This window comes from Tachypleus tridentatus, chromosome 6 (assembly GCF_004210375.1).
Source record: "Tachypleus tridentatus isolate NWPU-2018 chromosome 6, ASM421037v1, whole genome shotgun sequence".
Lineage (NCBI taxonomy): Eukaryota > Metazoa > Arthropoda > Merostomata > Xiphosura > Limulidae > Tachypleus > Tachypleus tridentatus.
Window position 1 is genome coordinate 169,091,659 of NC_134830.1, and position 23,046 is coordinate 169,114,704.

At 35.5% G+C, this 23,046-nt stretch overlaps 1 protein-coding gene across 1 annotated transcript in view; it reads right to left on the reverse strand.

The window, feature by feature from the left end:
* Nucleotides 1-18,096, reverse strand: part of LOC143254415 (zinc finger MIZ domain-containing protein 1-like) — a 156,995-nt gene extending 138,899 nt beyond the window's left edge. The window contains exon 1 of the mRNA XM_076509535.1: nucleotides 17,976-18,096. The gene's annotated coding sequence lies outside the window, so the exon portion shown is untranslated. The remainder of the gene's footprint in view (nucleotides 1-17,975) is intronic.
* Nucleotides 18,097-23,046: the final 4,950 nt, after the last annotated feature.

The following is a 23,046-nucleotide window of genomic DNA, read 5'->3' on the forward strand; positions in this document are numbered from 1 at the left end:
AGCTGCCATCCGATCTTTCTTTGTTCTTCGACTAACAAGATATCCTTCATAATTTGTACATAATAATATAATAGCCAATCCTTATTTGAAACAATGCTGAATTGTTTTTACTCCGCGAAGTAAAATGAATTTCCACTCCCTGTCACATCCGGAAACACCACAACTTTTAGCTCCGATTATAAGCACCACTACTCCTTCATTAATAGAACATCCTCATCACATGATGTCCTAACAAGAAACAACAATGTTATTTGGTTCAGAGAACACCATCATCACACCATGTCTCAACAAGAAACACCACTGATATTTAATTCAATGAACATTGTCATCACACCATGTCCCATCAAGATACACCACTACTCCTTGATTCAACCAAAATACCAACACGCTTTGATTCATAAAGAACGTAGTGATATCTTGTGTCAACAAAACGTGCCGCCCCTACTTGCTTCAATCACAAACATTAGCACTGAATGAGTGAAGGACAAGTATTATTATAACATCACATCCTTTCCCAAGAAGAAACACTCTTAATTTCAGTGACTTTATTTGTATTCGCTTGTAACAGCCACAAAGAAAGATAAATCTCCTGACAACCTGTGGTTCTGTAATCTTCTGCCAAACACAAGTAACGAATAATCATATTGTTATCTGTCTTCCATCTATAAGGTAATAAACGTGTAATTGGTAAACCGTGCAGTAATCTGAACGACTGTAAATCTATAATTTCCGTGGCTATATATACATATATGCATATTTACCTTTCCGATTAAACTTTTATGTTTTCTTGCTATTATGAGAAAAGACAAGTGGATTCGTTGTGCAGAAAATCACATTATCATCACGTGACTACGATAATAAAAATACATTCCTGTTTTAAAGTAATTGGTACCAGTTTTGACAATAGGTACCGTACGTAGTTTTTAGCATTCCGTGTAATTATTGATACCGTAGCGACTTTTTCAAATAACTTCTTAAAATGTTTTGGTGTGATAAGATATTTAAAATGTTTTGGTATGATAAGATATATAGGTCACCGAGTGGTTAACTTGATTAAATATTGAATAAAGAAACTGGCCGATTCGTGGGAATATGAAGAGCTGGTTAAGTGTTCAACAACTGTCAAGTTAATGATCAGAGAGTTACAAATTAGACATAGACACGAGGTGGTGCAGTAAGTTAACTACTCAACCACTACTGTGTGTCGTACGTAACTCAGATGACCTGAATAGCCCTGGCTGGTACTGGGTGAAAGGTCTCGACAGTACCGAATATAACGGATATATCATTATGCATTCTTCTTTATTCTCACTCGGAAATTGTCACTAATAATTGCATTTCAAGACACACTCGAGTAGGCATAATATCGAAATTTTGCAGTGTTGACCATTCATAATATTCGAAAGGATTACACCGCTCTTGTTAACCTCTCAATTTTTATTATTGAAGTCGGGGATCGCTGGATGCTTAAAAGATTCTAGGACCGAGTCCGTTTTCAGCATTCCAATATGATATCTATCATAGGTTTCTGTTCTGAATTTTCAAGCCGCCATCCGAGATTCGGAGTACTGTCAAACAGTGCCTAGCGACGCCTTTGCTTGAAGTATAAAACTAAAGCCCTACAATGGCCCCTCTCTACTGTATACACAGTATAAAAAAAGTAATGATTTTGTGAATTAAACATTACTATAAGATACGGATTTTTCTGCATAAATTACTTATTTGAACAGCACAATAAAGAAATTAAATTTCTATAGATCTTGTTTCTCCAAGCCCGTTCCCTTGGCTGTGGTTTCGCTAGATAGTAGATAGGGACAGTGGGAATCTCATTAATCCATTCATATATTACTTGTTATAATTTTTATCTCTCTAGCATTAGTTAAGCCATCTATGGCAAAGTTTTTCGTTTAGAATATCTTAATATTTATAAATATATTAAACAAAGAAAATGAATGGTTAAAGGTTACTTAATAACCGATTCTTAGAGCAGTTTTAAAGAAGTTCTCGTTGGGACAAAGGTAAGTTTACGGGTTTACAACGCTAAGATCAGCGGTTCGATTCCCGTCTATGGACACAACAACTAGCCCGATGTGGCTTTGTTATAAAAAAAAACACACTTTAAGGAAGTACAAGATTTCTTTTCATGTAATCATTTTCACAAACTAGAGGAAGGAAAAAAGAATTATTTCAGGGAATTAGTGACACTAGGAAACTCCTAATAGTTTTCCCTTTATTTATATAGATCAAGACACTTATAGTCTTATACGATATCGTCTCCTTAGCATTCATTACGAATAATAATCACTTCCATCTCACCACGTTACCTGGACAAAAAGAGGGGGGCGTAGCACTCTCCTTGGCAGCCAACCTATTAGGTGGAATGAAATCGCGTTTATAAATCTTATATGATTGGAAGAGTCATTGAAAAAATTGGTATATAGCTGTAAACCAGTCTAGCGCACGTGCCAAGGACCCCAACTATAAACAATAAACAAACAACATATATGTAAGCTTAACCTGGCTTTCAAGGGGTATCAGATAAAAATCATCACGTGTGAACTCGGTCATATTTTCTCCCGCTCTCCTCATCAGAGGGCACTTTTTATCTCCAATCTCTTCTTGGACGAAATTCTAAGCACTAAGTTTCGGCAGGTTAGTAACCTCACGAATTCTTCACAGATTAGCACGATTTTTAAGCGTAGAGATGCATGGTAGTTTTTGTTGAGTTGAAAGATAAAAAAAATATATCCAACAGGTTTCACTTGAGTGAGATTTCCAAGCAGACCAACAAGATAATAATGACCTAAATTACGCAACAATGCAAGCAATACCTGGATATAAATGTACTACTGATAAAATAAAGCAATAAGTTTAGAGAGAAGACAAGTTATTAATGTTATAATATTTTTCACTACAATTTTTTTTGTGTCGTCGGTTCAAAACACGATTTTATTGAGGTTTTGTCCCGTTGATTTGCCTAAATTATTATCCAGTTCAAAGATAGCCAACATATTCTTATTGCTATTATCCTAAAATAAAAAATACTGACGGTTTTAGGAGGCGCGAGACTCCAAACTACAAAGTAACCAAATCACACAGTCCATTAATAGGAGCCCAGGCGTGGGTGGTGCTGACTAGCTGCCTTTCATCTAGTTTTACACTACTAACTTAGGGACGGTTAACACAGATAGCCCTCGTGTAGCTTTGCGCGAAATTAAAAAACAACAACAAACAAACCGCTACTAAGGATTTTATTTTAAATAAGACTGAAATTATATGCCTACATGTTATTTGAGAGGATTAAATATATCACATACTTTATGAAATTATTGAATATAGGAATAATGAATACGTTTTTCTTTCAAATGTTATTTTATCTCATCACTGAAAGAAGGTCCTAATAGTGCGATAGCTGATGCTGTTTGGAAGTAAAACAAGAAATACTTTAGTAATTACTTCACTCCAGACAGGATATTACATTTTGTAAGATTTTCTCGAGTTTTTTTTTCAGTACTTTCTCATAACAAAATATGAAAATTTCAAGTTTAAAACTGTTTAATAACCGTCTGTTATTTATATAAACATACAGCTAAAAGTTTTCGGACAGTTGGATCATTTGATAAAGATAAATAGCACCAGAATCAGTAACATAGTACGTCCAAACCAAAAGTTTCAAATCGTCCGAGCACTTGAGGATTGACAAAACGTTGACTCAACAAATGTATATTTAATACATATAGATTAAACAAGGTTAACCAAGCTTCGAGCATAAACTGCAAAATTATTAGTTTTATTCGGTATTGTGAATAGCAATTAGATAAAGGAGTATTAATAGGGGGGTGTTACTACTTTTGCTCATGATATTATGCCGCATGTGCTGCCCTCCGGTGGCTGACATTATACATTGCACTTGACAACCTTTCAAAATGGCAGCCTACAGAGAAAACTGGAACGTTATTCCAAGTGATTAAAATGATTGTGTAGAAAACAAGGAATACATTTCTCTTTCAAATTCCCGCATATCTAGAAATGTAAGTAGATCTGACTCTTTGACTCGATAGAAGTATATAATCTGTGTTAAATCGTGGACTATTTCTCTTATTCTTCTGCATATTAATCAAGCTTAATTTAGCCCTGACTTAACAGTTCTTTCACAAAACATGTTACGTAAAAGATATATTATTGTTTTATAGGTTGCAAAATGAATAAAAAAATCGAGCTAGATTTGAAAATACTTGGAATAAAAGAGCTTAAGAAGTGCAGAAAAACTACTGACTGTGTCAAGAGTACTTTGAGAAGAAAATGTTTATGGATTAGGCTAAAATAAACTTATTAGTTCCTAATGCTATATGACGTTGTATGTATCTTAAACCAATCCCTATCATATCACTGATAGTACAGCGTTCAGACGGTAAGATTACAGCAAGTGTAGTAGAAAAGAGAGGAAAAGAAAAAAGCAAATCATTGCATTGATTTTGATGATCAATGTTATTATTACAGTAAAACTAAAACGAACTGTTTTTAAATATATACATTTATATTACAAGTATTGGCTGAGGAAGCTAATGCACTAGTATTTAAGGCTGGGCAAGGAGGTTGTGAAAGCCCTATGATGAAAGGTCTGCCACTGCTCTTTAATCCAGTTTATGAATGTAATTATGAAACCTTATACCAAAGTAAATACAAACAGAAGATGTTTTATGTAACGTCCTTTTCATCTTACTGTTTGTTTGTTTTTTAAAATTCGCGCAAAGCTACACGAGGGCTATCTGCGCTAGCTGTTCCTAATATAACAGTCTAAGACTAGAGGGTAGGCTGCTAGCTATTCTTCACCGCCCACCGCCAACTGTTAGGCTACCAACGAATAGTGGAATTGACCATAACATTATAACGCACTTACGGCTGAAAGGGCGAGCATGTTTAGTGTGACTGGGATTCGAACCCGCGACCCTCGGATTACGAGTCGAGTGCCTTAACCAGCTGGCCATGCCGACTCTCTCATGTTATTAAAAATACAAGAAACAATAATGATTTCTTGCCTTTCAAAAAATTGTAACAAAATAGAAGCTAACTGAAGCTTCTTGCGTCTATTCGTGTGTGACCTAAACTGTATTTGAGACATATACAGCTTAGAAGTTCTCAAAATGTGCATAAATATCGATCTTCTCGGATTAGCTGAAATTATGACGCATGCACCTTTGGGTGCAGTGGCTATAGATTATAGCACAATTCATCGAAACGTTAAATGGTTTCAAAGCCTTAATTCTAGTAAAACAAATGCTGGACAAATGAGTAACAGGTCGGTTATTTCTTGTTGCTAAAAACACGGTTGCCGTTTGCTGGAGTCTTGAATTGTTTAAAAATGTACAGCTTCTAGGTGTAAAACCACACTCGTATTTCGGTAAAACCTATATCTGCTTTGCTGAGTGCTCGGGAATACCTCTTTAAGAAAATGGTATTAAGTATTTGTTGACATGCTAACGTAAAATGATTGCCATGAAAATGTATTTTCAGTAATAACATTGTTCCGTTGCTTTTAGTGATTATGTAAGTGTGGAACCGTTTAGACAAAGCACTGCATGTAGGGTGCAGCAGTGACATCTTAAAAAATTCTAGCTGTTTTTACGGATGAAAATAGAATATTGACAAATGTGTCAACTTCCTGAATTGTCACAAAAAAAAAAGACAGATATGCTAGCAGTAGTTCTTATGGCAATTTAAAACATAGATTTCTCAGTACATAACAAGAATATTTCAGTGGGAAATGTAAGCAATGTTGCCGTTAGTATACCTAAAAGAAAATACATAAGTGGGTTCGTTGTTCAAGAACTATGGGGAAAAACCGTACATTTTACAAACATTTTTCGATTATATTATAAAAAACAACTGTTTTACTGTCAGATAAATTTACCTTTATAAAACATCTCTGTAATACAAAGTCTAATATATATATATATTTAGAAGTTGTTAGTGATTTGTATGGCATGAAGGAAACATTAGTGGTTTAATTATTAGTATTATGGATGTGGTCCTCACGATTGATTATGTGTTATGGATGTGGTCCTCAGCATTGATGTGTAATGGATGTGGTTTTCTTGATGGATTATATGGATATGGTTTGATTGATTGTGTGCTAATGTGGTTTTCTTGATGGATTATATTGATGTTAGGCACTGCTAATGTATTTTTAACTTGGGATATACGCAGCGCAAAAGTGAGGAACAAAAACTGGAAGTTATTAAACATAATGCACTTCTAACGTGTGCTAGTCTTTAAAAACAGATTATTTCATTTACGTACGTGACAATGTCTTAAAACTTGGGTAGTTTTAAAATGGATATATTATATATTACTCGTGTTTTATTTCTAAATATTGCTATACTCTGCTACTTAATATTCAGATTTTCTACTTTTATAAGCATGTACTTATACGTGAATCAAATGTTTATAATCAACATTATTAACTATTAACGAAATAAAGTATGGAAATTTTTAAAAAGAAACGTTATTTTAAACTCGGCAATCATTCTAAAATTAGAAAGCTTAAACTTCTACTGAATTGTTAAAAGTACAGTGAACTAATTATGACTAAAACATATTTTCATTTATATCTGAGAAGCTTTTGCCTGAAAGTAAAGTTTTAATGAAAAACATTAATATAAACATGTTAAAATAGGGAGTGACCTTGCAATAAACAAACAATACAAGGCTGAGCACTTAGTGGCGCCCTCGAATTTGTGACACAAAATAAAATTAATATACTAAAGTAGCTCCTTCTTTTAAGACTGTTGAGGGTTGAGCAGTTGGTTTGCTATATCGATTTCTCATTTGACAGTCAAAGATGAAATACTAGATACATCCACAAGAGACTTCACAGTGAACTGGCTGTAAATTGCACGTGTTTTCCTGAATAGTTCATTAAATCGCTTGCTATGCATTTTAATATAGCAAAAGTCTTCAAATTTTCCCAAATGGGCTTCACATATGCCCTTCCCCGGGGAAGGCTGTGGCAGCTACACCAATACTCATTACTACTCCATTATTACAAAGAAATGCGGATCCCTTTTTTATTAATTTCGCGCAAAGCTAATTTAGCAGTGTAAGACTACAGGGAAGGTAGCTAGTTATCACTACCCACCACCAACTCTTGGGCTACTCTTTTACCAACGAAAGGATTCGAACCCGCGACTCTCAGATTACGAGACGAACGCCTTAACCCACCTGACCATGCCGGGCCTACACATCTCATTGACCTATACATATACACTGCTGGCCAAAATCTTAAGGCCAATGAATATAAAGAAAAAAAACATGCATTTTGCGTTCTTAGACTCAACCACTTATTTGAGTAGAGCTTTGAAAGATAAAAATAAGAAAAGGGAAAATAAAAGTAAAAACGTTTTTTGCATTTAATAGGAAAAATGTGAACACTATGAAATTAGCCTAAATACTAGCTGGTCAAAAGTTTAAGACCATACCAAAAAGAAGTTCTAAACATGGTGCGAAATGCCGAACAAGAGGTCTCGGCAGTGAGTTGCACGGCCGTCATTGAGATTAATTGCAAACATTCGCTTTGACATGGTCGATATAAGCGTTTGCAGAAGGCTGGCTGGAATGTTATTCCTAGTGGTGAAGATGGCTTCACGAAGATCATGCACTGCTTGGAATTGACGTCCATTTCTATAGACTTCCCTTGCCATCCACCCCCAAACATTTTCAATGGGGTTCAGTTCAGGTGAATGCATTGGATGGTCCAAAAGAATCACGTTATTCGCCATGAAAAGGTCCTTTGTCCTGCGGACATTGTGGATTGCAGCGTTGTCCTGCTGATAGATCCAGTCATTTCCACACAAGCGAGGGCCTTCAGTCAATAAGGATGCCAATGTAGCCAGCTGCTGTTTGACGCCCCTGTATAACCTGAAGCTCCATTGTTCCATGGAAGGAGAAAGCACCCCAGATCATGATGGAACCTCCTCCACTGTGTCGTGTAGAAAATATCTGCGGTGGGATATCCTTATCGGGCCAGTAACGTTGGAAGCCATCTGAACCATCCAGATTTTTTTCTCATCAGAGAACAAAACCATCTTCTACTTTTCTACGTCCCATGTTTGGTGCTTCTTAGCAAAGTTTAATCGAGCTGTTTCGTGGTGTGGAAAGAGGCGTAACCTTTGAAGAAGTTTACGGTTTTTAAAGCCTTTCTCTCGTAGATGCCGTCTTATTGTTCTTGAGCTGCATTCTGCGTCCATAAAGGCCTTAATCTGGTTTGACGATCGATTGGTGTCCTGCCGGACAGCCTGTCGAATCCTCCGGCTCAACACCGACAAAATTTTCTTGGGCCGACCACTTGAAATTCTCGTTCCGCATCCCTCAGGGCTTTTAAGAAATTTGCAACAGCAGTTTTACTACGTCTAATCTCACCAGCGATGGCACGTTGAGAGAGACCTTGCCTTTGCAGCTCGACAATTCTGCCACGTTCAAACTCTGTCAATTTTTTAGCCTTTGCCATGTTTTACCCAATGTAACACAGGAGATGTCAATGGGAGGTGTTAACAACGCTAATGCTTGAACACAAATGACTAAATTTCGTTACGTGTCTACCGATTAACGCATCGTTTCAGTATGGTCTTAAACTTTTGACCAGCTAGTAGTATTTAGGCTAATTTCATACTGTTCACATTTTCTCCATTAAATGCTAAAAAAGGTTTTTATTTTTATTTTCTCTTTTCTTATTTTCATCTTTCAAATCTCTACTCAAATAACTGGTTCAGTCTAACAACACAAAATGCATATTTTTTCTTTATGTTCATTGGCCTTAAGATTTTGGCCAGCAGGGTATATAAACCATAATGATGTGTTCAATTCACTTATACAACTAAGAGGTTTTATGATGTGATAAAGAGAAACGAATACGAAATAAGGAAATATCACAACGGAATATCGATATGTATTGGAAATATTCTTCCAATCAAATTTAGTTCTTAAAATTCATATATATATGTGTGTGTGTGTGTGTCTGTGTATGAGTTATATATTACATGTATGTAGATAAAATTCATTATTTAAATATTTTAATTGTATTTTTTTCCATTAAACAAAATGTATTTCATAAATATTTTTATACTGATTCAAAGTTACTCGTCGAGTAACAAACTTTACTCTCGTACGAATGTGACCACAACAAAGAATTAATTACCAAATAAGTAGTTTGCTATTTTCAACAATATTCATATGTAACCATTTGTCTTATAGTTATACTATAGATTTATTGCATTCCATAGCCCTCGCGTACACTACACGTGCAGTTAGTAATAAATAATAAACACTTACGGGTTGCACTGTTTAAATGTACCATTCAAGAGTTACAGGATAATGCTGTTTTAATGTATTGCTCGAGACTTGGTGGATTATGCTGTCCTAACTCTCCAAGACTTACGTGGGTATACTTCAAATTAATAGCCTGCAACACAGTTGTCATTACCTTGTTTCGTGTCATACAAAATTTATTAAGTTACGATAAAATGATTTACATTATAAAGCTAGTATTATATACATTAATGAGGTGTACCTACTAGTGCATTAAATATCTTCTATATAGGACATGTCTGTTTTTCTACCCTGTTCATGTACTATAGGATATGTGTTCACAACTATTTAACACCCATAAATACTGTTCTGTTTTTGTCATTCTGTATTTTTTTTCAACAAATTCTTCAAAAGGAAAAATTTACTCAACAATCTTGGAATTTTTTTTTCTTTCTTCACAAGATTCTGGTTGTAATGTTAAACCTCTATCGAGACTGGCATTGGCCTTGCCTTATTCCCTCTGGGCACGGGAACGTGTGATACGAGACCCTCCCCCGAAACCAAGGGAAGGGAAAGGAGGCCCCTTGCTGCCTTGTCTCCTAGCGAAGGAATCATTAATAAATCTTTGAGTCGCTTTATAATTCTTGATGTAGGGATCTTTCACTAATTTACCCATTAGCTTAATCAATAAGCATTAGAGACATCTCTCAGTGTAGCAGTCGTTGGTGCTATAAATCATTCAGAAATATTGTCGTCTGCGCAGAAACGTCATAGTTCAGAAAACACAATAATACGAGAACAAGAAATTCTTGTTACTGTTTAATGAGATGACATTTCGTATCATGTTTTCTTGAACAATAAATTTTAAGTTCGTAATAACATTTGATTTTTATCTCTGAACTTAATGAAACACGATGCTATGAAAGTAAACGAAAGCTACATACGAATCAACGATTCCTTCTTATTTAAATTGTTATTAAACTTATAACACTCCAATATATACCGAATATATTTAGCAGCATAGCATAACCATAATGTTCTATTACTTTGGTATCTTACATAGATTATAGCATTTACTACTTATTACCGCCAAAAGCACGTGTAGCACTCGGCTGCAATTACTGAGTCTTAACAAGTCTTAAACACAGGACTTACAAAAGACTGCCAACCCCGATAGCTCCACCACATTTATTACGTGGAACTGATATTATGATGTTTAAAACTACGAGACATTATCCGTTAGTTGTAACATGTAAACAGCGTTATGAGTTCTAGTATGCAGCGTGAAAGATTTTGAACAACAATAAATGTAATGAAGTTGAAATGTTCTACTCATTCGAAACTCACAGAGCCAGTAAAACTGAATGTGGTTAGTTTTGTTGTGGATTTATTACTGTGTTTTTTGTTACAACGCTAGGTTACACAATAGGCTATCTGTGCTTTGCCCACCGCAGAGAATTGTACCTCGGATGTTCAAGAAAACTTATCGCGGGCCTACCAGAGGACGTATTTAAAATATAACAAGTCCTATCCTAGTGTAATATTACATGCATTATCAGTTCGACTGAACTTTATCGGTATTTGATCGTTTTGTGCGACCCTTGAGAGGACCGGCATGGCCAGGTTGGTTAAGGCGTTCGATTCGTAATCTGAGGGACGCAGTTTCGAATCCCGGTCACACCAAACACGTTTGTCCTTTAAGCCGTGGAGGCGTCATAATGTGACGGTCAATCACACTATTCGTTGGTAAAAGAGTAGCCCAAGATTTGGCGGTGGGTGGTGATGATTAGCTGTCTTCCCTCTAGTATTACACTGCTAAATTAGGCCGGCTAGCGCAGATAGCCCTCGTGTAGCTTTGCGCGAAATTGAAAAAACAAATAAAACAACAAGCGACCCTTGAGAGTCAGGTTCGCAACTTTAAACTTCGTGTACTATGAAATGCGGGGTCTCAAAAAAAGGAAAGTAAGAACTCTCATACACTATATTACAGGAAAAATCTGTAAAGAAAAGTGTTATTAAAATAGTTATCAGATAAATATGATATAATATTGCAAGTTTTTACAATTAGTAGATTTCTGTAATTTGAATAAATGTTTTCAGTATCTGTACTCTTAATTAAAAGACAGCTGGGTATTAAAAACTTTAATTAAAATAAAGTGCAGAAAAACCTTTCGACCTTCTTCGGTCATCTTCAGGTTAACAAAGAAAGTTTTAACAATAACTAAATTCTGCCAGAATTATATAGTTTACTATGATGTCTTGATTGTTAGTCTTAGAAACGTAAGGTAATTCCAGCATCAAGAGACGTTGTAAGTATTGTAATGTGGATTGTTTGTTTGTTTTGAATTTCGCACAAAGCTACACGAGGGCATTCTGCGCTAGCCGTCCCTAATTTAGCAGTGTAAGACTAGAGGGAAGGCAGGTAGTCATCACCAACCACCGCCAACTCTTGGGCAACTCTTTACCAACGAATAATGGGATTGACCGTAACGTTATGACGCCCCAACAGCTAAAAGGGCGAGCATGTTTGGTGCGACCGGGATTCGAACCCGCGCTCCTCGGATTACGAGTCGAATGCCTTAACAAGCTTGGCCATTCCGGGCCCAAATGTAATGTGGAATAATTGGCTTTTTTCCCTTCAGTGTTCTTATAAATAGTTGTAGCACCCTCAAATATAGATTGTTCCGTAACTTGTCTGTTTGCAAATAATCCCACAAGTCATAAATGAAACTGAATCCCTATGTGTTAATTTAACAAAGTTTTTGTGGATTATTTAGATACGTTTACAATTCGTTTTCACCGTGACATTATAAGTGGAGTTAATATAACAGGTAGTAGTTAGATGGCGCGACTGATTTGTATGGTATCGTATCAACGAAATCGGGTAGTTAATATAACTAGTTACATCTTAATGTAGGTGATGTAGCTATGAGTTATAAAGACTCATAACGCTGTTTGGCTTTAACGAAATGTGTGAAGTTAATATTACTGGTATTGGTTACACGGTGTGATAATAGTTTACTAAACATTCATAACGTTGTTGTCTAGCTTTAGCGCAGTCTTAACCCTTAAATGTTACAAGTAATGTACTTATTCTCATGGTTTGAACTTGCTCGACCTTTACCTGCTCGTCTTTGCAGCTCTTATTAATAACTGAATAAAACATGCACGTGCATTTCGAACAAGCTTAATATGCGGTTAAGTCCAGTTCTGTATGTTCAAAAAGCAATAATCCAATATCTTATTTCATAAAGGTGTAAAAAAAATTTAAAACAGCAGTTTAGATTACATCCAGACATACATTTATTTTTCGAAGCTCTCTCCCATTATTTCTTTGTTCTTAATAGCAGTTTGTTGAAAGCGGAACTGTGATCGTACCATGTCATGATTTAGTGAAATGTACCGATTAGAAGTGAAACAAGTAACTCACAAAATCGTTTGAGCATATCTTGTATCTCTAAGAAATGCGCCCTCTCGCAATCACGCTGTCGACCACTTTCTCAGGTCGGTAACACTCTGCACCTGTTGTAAGTTTTCATATACATCTATGTACCAGTTTCCAGTTCTTGCATGTGGTTCAGCAGAAACAACTGTGCCCCATATTGAGTAATACACCTGCATCTGTACAGATTGGAAGGCACATTTTCACTTGCGCAGTTCTAATTAATATGTATTTATTCAAATGTTATCAGCATGAAAACAAATATTTGAAACTATACATCACAAGTTATATAAAAGTAATAATGTGTTATTTAACAGTTTTCTGAAATCCACACTGTTACAGCACAGTTACATCGTATTAAAAATATATAGTCATTAAATAAAGGATGATATCCTGTGGACACGTTATAGATAAAACAAAGCTGCAAACGTTTCCCTCATCTCAGAGACCGGCATGGCCAGGTGGTTAGGACGTTTGATTCTTAATCTGAGGGTCGCGGGTTTAAATCCCAATTTCACCAAAGATGTTCGCCCTTTCAGCCGTGGGAACGTTATAATATTACGGACAATCTCTGTTAGTTGGTAAAAGAGACTAGCTGCCTTACCTTTAGCCCTACACTGCTAAATTAGGGATAGCTAGCACAGATATTCCTCGTGTAGCTTTGCGCGAAATTGAAAAAAACACACAAACAATCCCTAATCTTAGCCTATCCCTGATGGTAGTTTAGCAACAAATGAGCTTGTTACACTGAATATCGGCTTTCGATACCACCAGTTGTTTCTGGACACATCACATATACAACCCATAGTGTACATTTGTTTCATTTTATACAAAAAACTTGTACACGGATATTATATCTAAGACACCTAATTACATGCGGCTGTATGTCTGTTGGAAAATTATTTGCATATCAATGGCTTATTTAATTGTAATAAAATGGGGAATAACATTCTTTGGACTAAAATATCCAAAATTCTGTTAATACACAGGTTCTGTTTCAAATCCATAACGAGTTTGTTAAGAATCCTGTGTTTAAAATAGCAACTGTCTGGTGTGATAGGCCCGGCATAGTCAGGTGGTTAAGGCACTCGACTCGTACTTTGAGGGTCCCGTGGGGACGTTATAATGTGACAGTCAATCCCACTATTCGTTGGCAAAAGAATAACCCGAAAGCTGGCGGTGGGTGGTGATGACTTGCTGCCTTCCCTCTGGTCTTACATTGCTAAATTAGGGACGGCTAGCGCTGATAGCCCTCGTGTAGTTTTGCGCGAAATAAAGAAAGCAAAACAAACTGGTGTGGTAAGAGAAGTTTACGGAAAGTGCCGAGTTCGAACAAGTCGGAGGACATTGATTGTTAAGCTCTATCTTTGTATGGCTGCATTGTTCACTTGAGATACAAACGTTCTTCTCTATCTCAAGCGACTCTAACAAAGGAAACTTGTCGCGACTAACCTTAAAACTTCAAAATGACGTGTTTGCAGATAGGAATACCAGAGAAAAATTAACTCTCTTTGTCATTGGAACCAATAATACAAGTGTACACGTTTATCATTCTGATTTCAGTATGAACTGAATGTCCATTTGCTAAATTATTGAGGTAAATTATTATAATTATGATGTGAGCGATATATATTTACTTGTAAACAGAAGTGGTGTATAACTGGAGCTTAAATACAGGATGGCCCGTAAGTCCTTACCCATCTATATGTTATCATGCTATATTCAATTACGCATGTGTTATAATTTTTTTCTTTTTTTTGTCAGAGAAATATGGCCGATTTAAGCCCATTTACACTTGAAAATGTCTCACAGAACATGGCGTCGCATGATATTATGCAGCGAGAACGAGGGATAGCACACAGATACACTGGATAGATAAGATATATGGATGGGTAAGTACTTACGGGCCACCCTGTAGAAATAAACTAAAACAACTACACGACCCCTTAGAGCTTTTCGACATTCTCTAATGTGAGTTAATTAAGGATAACATGTTTACGACTAAAGATCGAGTTATATGACAGCTTGATGTGTGTATTACTGGGATCCAGGTTATGTAATCTTGAGGAAATACAGTGACACACTTAGAAGTAGGCTTAAGACAATATGATGTGTTAATGAATAAAAGTATTGTGTAAGTAATAAAGGGTACTTGGTAGCTTCAGTTTATGTTTGTTCGAAAAGAAAAGAAGGGGGGAGGAATAGATTAATTCTTTATAATATTTATCTACACCTGTAGGGGGATAAAACAAACACAACAATGACGGCAAACGTTGTAACTGGAACACACAATTTTCTTTCCCTATCTAAACTTTGTAAGGTTACAAACTTGCTACAAAACTGTCTCTGTTAAATCAGGATCATTACAGCACTTAATCGATAGAGTATTCTGGAGAACAATCAATCCAATGGAGATATCAACGTGGAGGTAGAACAGCCTTAAAATCACACGGAAATCTATATTGTAACTGGTTTTACAGCGATTAAATAGTATATTCAAACAACGTAACTGTTCATTTACTAACAGAGGCCCAGACAGAGGTGGGTGTTCAGAGAGCTCTTGGGTGGTGCATCGTTGCTGCAAAAAAATGCCATCCACTCTTTGAAAAGGTATGTACTGCTGCTCTCCCTCTAGACCAACAGTTCAACATTCCGTACAGAACTAAAACCACTCGTGACATATAAAATAAGCCTTTACTCACATAATGTTATTAAAATTAGGAATTTCGACGCTTGGAATCTTGAGAAATATTTTCTTTTATATCTTATTTATTCACAGATTCTTCTATTTTTAACTTCTAATTTAGAAGTTTCGATAGATTTGTCATTTTCGTTAAAGGTAATTTAAAAACAATCAATTAAAGTTGTACGAGAAAATATCCTAATTAGCTTCGTGAAATTAAAACTTAAATATTAAATACAGTTTCTCGCGCGTATATAAGGAAATTACGAATATCTGTTGCTCTCAATTTATTCTGATAAAATAAAAATTAACTATTATCTACTCAGTTCAAAAAGATATATCATAATGATTTATTGAAGTATTGACTGTACAATACTTATAAAACGTCAGTTTAAACTTCAAGACGTATGTAACTCGTATACGAAGAATTATTTTACCAAGTGGCCAGAAACAGAACTAACCACTCCATAAATCTATTAACTACATACAAGCGGAGGTATACCAAACATAAACCGGCGTTCCTTGCCTATTGTACAAGTAGAACAAGTTTGACGATGCCATCCCCAAGTGGCGACAGAGTGAAACAGTTTTTTTTCTCTTAATAAGTTGGTATCTGTAACATTCAGACACTCATCATTATTTTTCAGTTGGTTTCTTTGGTAACTCATGTCATACTTGTAAGTAGAGGAAGGCTGTTGTTAGTCATGCGGAATTTCCACTCACCAATCTGTGTTCATCTAATTTGTAAGTATCAACAAAGACTTGACGTGTTGGGTGGCACCTGCATAGTTAGTAAATAGAACAGGAAAAACTGTCAAATTTTGCAGCAACTTCTAAACGAGAACTATGTCATCTATTCACGAATGTAAACATAAATCTCGTATGTTTTTCAGTGAACGTATAACACCAACCATTTTCTTGTTAGTATAGACAATCTTACAAGTTAAAATGAAAAAAAAAAGTTCTTGTAGAAGTTGCATAAACACAAACTCTTTTTTTAAATTATGTTAATAGACATTTCATTAAATCAAATGTACGCGACGTCTATTCACAGCTAAAACGTTTTATATTAATGACTGGCATTTTCATCACGAACAGTTACTACAAAGTAATTACAAAACTTTAGAGCTATGCTTGTTGATACCCACCTGAAGGATATTATAGCGCTAAAAGTTGGGTTTCGATGGGAAAAGTAAAGTTATGTTCAATCTGTAGCCCTACGCTTAACAATAAAGAAGTAGTGCTGTTGATTTGATATTGTGATAACATTAATAACAATTAGTTAACAACCTGAGGCTCGGCATGGCCAGTTGGTTAAGCAGCAGCGCCACTCGTAATCCGAGGGTCGCGGGTTCGAATCCCTTCACACCAAACATGCTCGTCCCTTAAGCCGTGGGGCGTTATAATTTGACGATCAATCCCACTCATTTCTTTGGTAAAAAAAGTAGCCCAAAAGTTGGCGGTGGGTGGTGATGACTAGCTGTCTTCCCTCTAATCTAACACTGCTAAATGAGGGACGGCTAGCGCAGATAGCTCTGGTGTAACTTTGCGCGAAATTCAAAACAAACCAGTTAACAACGCAACCTAAATTAACAAACATTTTATTTTAACTATCGTTTACTCAAATCTGTTTATAAAATCAACTGGATTAGACGATTTAAGTGAGTTTGATGGATCTTTTAGAAGCTCTTAGAAGTTCTAATTCTAAAATAGTTCGGAAACGAGAAAACAGTGGCACTTGTGCCTCTTTTAAGTAAGTACATCTCTTATAAACTTATTACTCTACAATCACAGGAAAGCAAAGCAATTTTCTCAATAAATTCTAGAAGTATTTATCTTAATTTATAGACCATTCGAAAGTTTGAACGTTTATTCGATCTAACCTCGAGAATAAAATAGTCTTAGAGATCCTTTGGTGTTCTGAAAAAGTTGTTTTCGAACCCACAATTGGCTGACAAAATTTAATTCTACAATAACTTAATGGAAATAAGCAATACGCATGATAGATAATCATGTGCGTTTATGTACTTCACACATGATATACAACATCTGACACGAGCGCCCCCTAACGTACAATATCCAAGATAACTTTGTGATGGGGCGCTTGAGATGAAGTTGGTTTGAAAATATGATACTCACTGAAGACAGCTATAACATACAAGTAACGCTTAGTATCAAGGAGAGGAAAAATAACACATTACAACATACAGAAATTGACTGAATATCCACACCTGGAAAATATAAGCTTTGCTGGAAAAATGTCTTTTTTTTTATGAATTAGATTGATGTTGAAATGTCAAATTGCTACCTCTTATCTCGTGTTCCCCTTATTACAAGTTATGGTTCAGCTATGATCGCCAGACTTATTTAAAGTTACAAAACGTATACAATTCATTTCCACTTTACAAACATTGAAGCACTCTAACCACTATCAGTTCACTAAACACAACGAGGACATGCACATCATATATCAGGGACATAATTTAAGTCCGTAGTTTAGTTTAGTTTTTACGGTTTATATGTATGTTTTTAAGAATTTTCACTTACGTGAGGTGACGTATTTCATGGGTAGATCAGGAGGTCCGCATATACGGTATTGTATTAAACCGAAACGAACCACGTTGTAGTATTTGAACATGTATCGTTAATAATCCATTTTGTTTGTTTTAGCAATCTACACAACTGTTATCTGTTTCATGCTCAGTTTGTACGCGCGCCTTCAGTCACGGGAGAAAAGCAAACGGTCGTGTCCGAGCACTCCACTGAGATGTGGTTTACGTTTCTGAAGTTAGGGCTAGATACGGAAGGGCATCGTTCCCTCCAGATCAAGCCTTGCTCCGTGACGGACGGCCTCAGCGTGAGGACAGCCTTGACTGACAATGGCGTAGAGCCAATTCACTATTAACGGGGCGTAGCAAAGTTACCTCCGATGAGCAATCACTGTTCTTCAATCAGTCATTGCTAGGGTGTGTTCAGAGTCTGATCAAATGTCGACCCCGCCTGATTTATTTTGTTGTTATTGTGCGAGTTAAATGATGAGATATAATGCTATTAAAATATACGTTTCACTCACAATTAGTTTTACAGATATGTAGTCGTAATTATCGTAACTTATAACACTGTTTTTTTAATTAAATTGCATTTATATATAAATATATGTACTTTCTTCTGTTTTCTGGAAATGTTACAGCTAATCAGTCACCCTGTTTTAGCTGTTTAGGTTCAGCCTCTTAACGTTGCATTTCTGAGTTACTTGAGGCCTAGTAATACCAAGCGAAGTATTAATTTACCTGAGATTAGCCAATTCCCGAGTGTACGGCAAAATATTATGTGTGGGGTTTCCAACCAACACATTGAGATCTGCGTAGACTTAAACTCCGTCGTGGACATAGAAAACCAGTAAGACAACAAGCAGACAGAACGAAAAGAACAAGCGGCTTACTTCATTTCTGTAAAGATATCATACTGTGACTCTTGTTTTCGCGTTTGTAATACTTTCGACCTATGAGTATAAAGTCCAATGCCACCTGATTTGTTGACATACGTATATATAATAACAAGTAATCAACAGAAACTGAATTAAACGAAATCACGTGACGGTGTTTCGATTATCTCTATTCGTACATTTGGGAAGGAGAGGCCACGGGTTTTTAGGAAGTGCCATCAAACATTTTATTTTCTATATGGTGTCAGAGGCCAGAAATTTAGGGGACTCCACTTGCAATCTGATAGTTGCGGAATCGAATCTCCGTCACACCCAAAATAGTCGCCCTTTCATATATATGTAAAAACGGCTCGTTTTGGTTTAGAAAAATTTTTACGTAGAGGAGCGAACAACGTTTCGATATTCTTCTGTCATCGTCAGGTTCACAAAGAAAGGAAGAGGTAACTGACCGGAAACTGACCACATGTTTGAAAGGGGTTGTGCAACTGAGTGTCGGAATGTAGAGGACGTGCTCAGATGTTTGAATATATAAGTTTATCTTATTTATTTTATTATTATTGTTTATTATATTATTTTTAAAATAAGTGTAAAGGTTTTACTTTGTATTGGTTTATCTTGGGCTTGAGTTGTTGAATTAGTAAGACTTCTTTAATTTTGCGTTTGTTTATGTTTGTTTCTTTATTTAGTATTTGGGCGTTTTCTATGGGTATGTTGTGTTTATTTCATTTCCAGTGTTCGAGAACGTGTGAAGATGAATTTTTATGTTCTTTGAATCTGGTTTCCATTTTACTACTTGTTCCTCCAACATAGAAGTCGTGGCAGTTATCACATTGTATTTTATAAATAATGTTGGTGTGGTCTTTGTCAGTGTAGCTTTCACATAGTATAGAACTCAGTTTTGTGCCTGGTTTTTGAATAAATTTGGTATTAACTGGAATGTCATATTTTGTTACTAGTTTTTGCCAGATGTTGGCTATTTGTCTGCTGATGTCGGGAATATATGGTATGTAGCAGTATATGGTTTCGAAATTTTTTGATTCGTGAGATATATTTACTTTTGTTGGTTGATTTTGCTTTCTGTCTGTGTGCGTGTAAAGTTTTCTACGGTTTGTGGAGGAATCTTACTGATAATGATGAAGTATTGTTTTATTTTATTTAATACATCGTTAATTTTATCTGGTGAGCACAGTTCTATGGTTGTGTTTATTTGGTTTCTTAGTATGTTGAGTTTTTGTTTTGTTTCATGTGCTGAGTCCCAAGGAATGTGTAGTCCAGTATGGGTGATTTTTCGGTGGATTTCTCTTTTAAATTGTGTATCGGTTCTTGTAATTTTGAGGTTAAGAAATGATATTTGATTGCTTTCTTTCTGTTCACATGTGAAGTTAATGTTGGGATGTATAGAGTTAATGTGATTGAAACAATTAAATGTGTGTTCTGTAGATCTGAATCCTGCAACCTTGTCATCTACATATCTGTCTGTACTAGTATAGTGGTGGATGTAATGCTGTGTTAATTGCTTGTGTTTCAATTTGTGTCATAAAAGTATTGACCAGAGCTGGTGATACTGCCTTGCCCATGCATAGGCCATTTGTTTGTATATAGATGTGGTTGTTGAACATGAAGTTTGTCTTCATCGTGGTGAATTCTATGAGGGTTGCTAATTGGTTGTTGGGAATGTCTATAGATAAATAATAAATAATATAAAATTATATATTCAAACATCTAAGCACACCCTCTACATTCCAACACTCAGTTACACAACCCCTTTCAAACATGTGATTAGCCTCCGGTCAGTTACCTCTTCCTTTCTTTGTGAACCTTACGATGACCGAAGAAGGTCGAAACGTTGTTCGCTCCTCTACTTAAAAAATTTTCTCAACGCAAACGAGCCGTTTTTACATATATATGAATATTCCATTGTTGCCTTGACTGACAGATGACCAAAATTAGTCCACCAGTGATAAAGTTATATTTCTATGTCAGCATAAGCTTAATATAAAAAGTATATTTCTATAACTACTGACAGACATTTTGAAACTGTAAGTTTTGACGCGATTCAATGTCACGAAAATTCGGCTAGAAATTTTCAAAGAAAATACAGTCATATTTTCACAGCTAACTCCTACCTCACTTCCGCTAACGGTTTTCTGGGGCGTGCGTGACATTTCCAGTTAGTTACTAACTTCTGATTTCGAGACTATTCCACTGTGACGTAAGCAGTCACGTAACACAAAATGAAACCAATACTATAGCGTTTTTCTTTTGCTTAAGACTTATCTAATTTATCTTACGCCTTTTCTAGGTTAATCCAAACTTGGTATTTCTAGTTGGTTACCAACTTATAATTTCGAGACCATTCAATTCCGTGTCACACACACATGAAACAAAAAAAAAAGAAATGGATCTTAGTTCTCTGAATCTAGAGGAAAAAATATACGAAAGACTACAGAAGTGTATTATAACCATAATAAATATGGTAATAGTATCCTAGTTATTTCAGATCCGTATTATTATAAACATTATGAAAGCAATTTACGTCACTAATAGTCGAACACGAATGCTGTAAGTCTTGACTTATATATTCGAGGACTGAATAAACAGAACATGGGGTTAGAATTTATAGACAAGGAGACTGAAATAGGAAAGTAAAATAGTCTTCAAAGTTTAAAGTGTGCGTAAAGAAAGCGACCAGATTCATTTTATTTCGTTTATGATTATTAAGTTTCAACGTTTGCCAAATACTTGGAAAAGAATTAAAAACTCCACTTAGAAACTTGTCTTTTTATTTGGTAACAATCGGAATAAAAGAATACTATATGAAATTATAACAAGCTATGAATAAAATGATGTACTTTCTTCACTAGGGGAGAAAAGTTTGATTTCAAAATTCTTCACGTTTGGTGTGAAATGCTAGGAATTGTGAAAAGTAGTAAATTGCAACCTTAGAAGAAGTATTTTTATTGATTGTTAATTAAATTATCCTATAATAATGTACCACGCTGTCTTAAAATTGTGAAATGTAGTAAAGTATTTTCTGATAGCTGTTCTTATTGGTTGTTAATTGGGTTCTCCTATAATACTTTACCAGGGTGTCTTAGGATTGCGAAATTTAGTAATGAACTATCTTATAAGTGTTCTTATTGGTTGTTAATTAGGTTCTCCTATAACACTGTACCAGGCTGTTTTAGAATTGTTAATTGTTGTTGAAACTTGTCTTGTAAGTGTTGTTATTGGTTGTTAAATAGTTTCTCCTATAATATTGTACCAAGTTGTTTTAGAATTGTGAAATTTAATAAGGTAGTATCTTATAGTTGTTCTTATTGGTTGTTAATTAAATTATCCTACAATACTGTACCACGTTGTCTTAAAATTGTGAAATGTGGTAAAGTATTATCTGATAGGTGTGTTATTGGTTGTTAATTAGGTTCTCCTATAATACTGTACCAGGCTGTTTTAGAATTGTGAAATGTAGTTGAGTATTGTTTTATAAGTGTTCTTATTGGTTGTTAATTAGCTTCTCCTATAATACTGTACCAGGCCGTTTTAGAATTGTGATGTGTAGTAATGTACTATCTAATGTGTTCTTATTGGTTGTTAAGTAGGTTCTCCTACAATACTGTACCAAGCTCTCTTAGGATTGTGGTTTGGTTTGTTATGAATTTCGCGCAAAGCGACATCAAGGTTGTCTGTTCTACCCTTTCGTAATTTAGCAGTGAATGACTAGAGGAAAGGCAGTTAGTCCTCACTACTTACCGCCAACTCTTAGGCTACTCTTTAAGCGCTGAATAGTGGAATTGACCGTCACTTTACACTATCCCCACTGCTGAAAGGAAGATTCTGCGTGGTGAGGCGGAGATTCGAACCCTAAATCTGTGTATAAAAAGTAGGAAATTTTTTTTGTATTCCAGAAAATGTTCCATTTTTGCGTGAAGTTTCTTAGAAATGACTTTTAAAATGTGTTTCTGTAAATTAGTCATTCTAGTACGACAGCACACGCTAGAAGATTCACTGTTGCTGATACAATACAACCAAAACTTAATGTGCAAGAAATATTATGTGGTATTGTTTAAAATCTGACGCGAATCACCAGCATTGAAATTCACATCCTGCAGAAGGCCAATTGAAACCTGTATGCTTGTAATAATATATCAGACCACTAATTACCAAAATAAG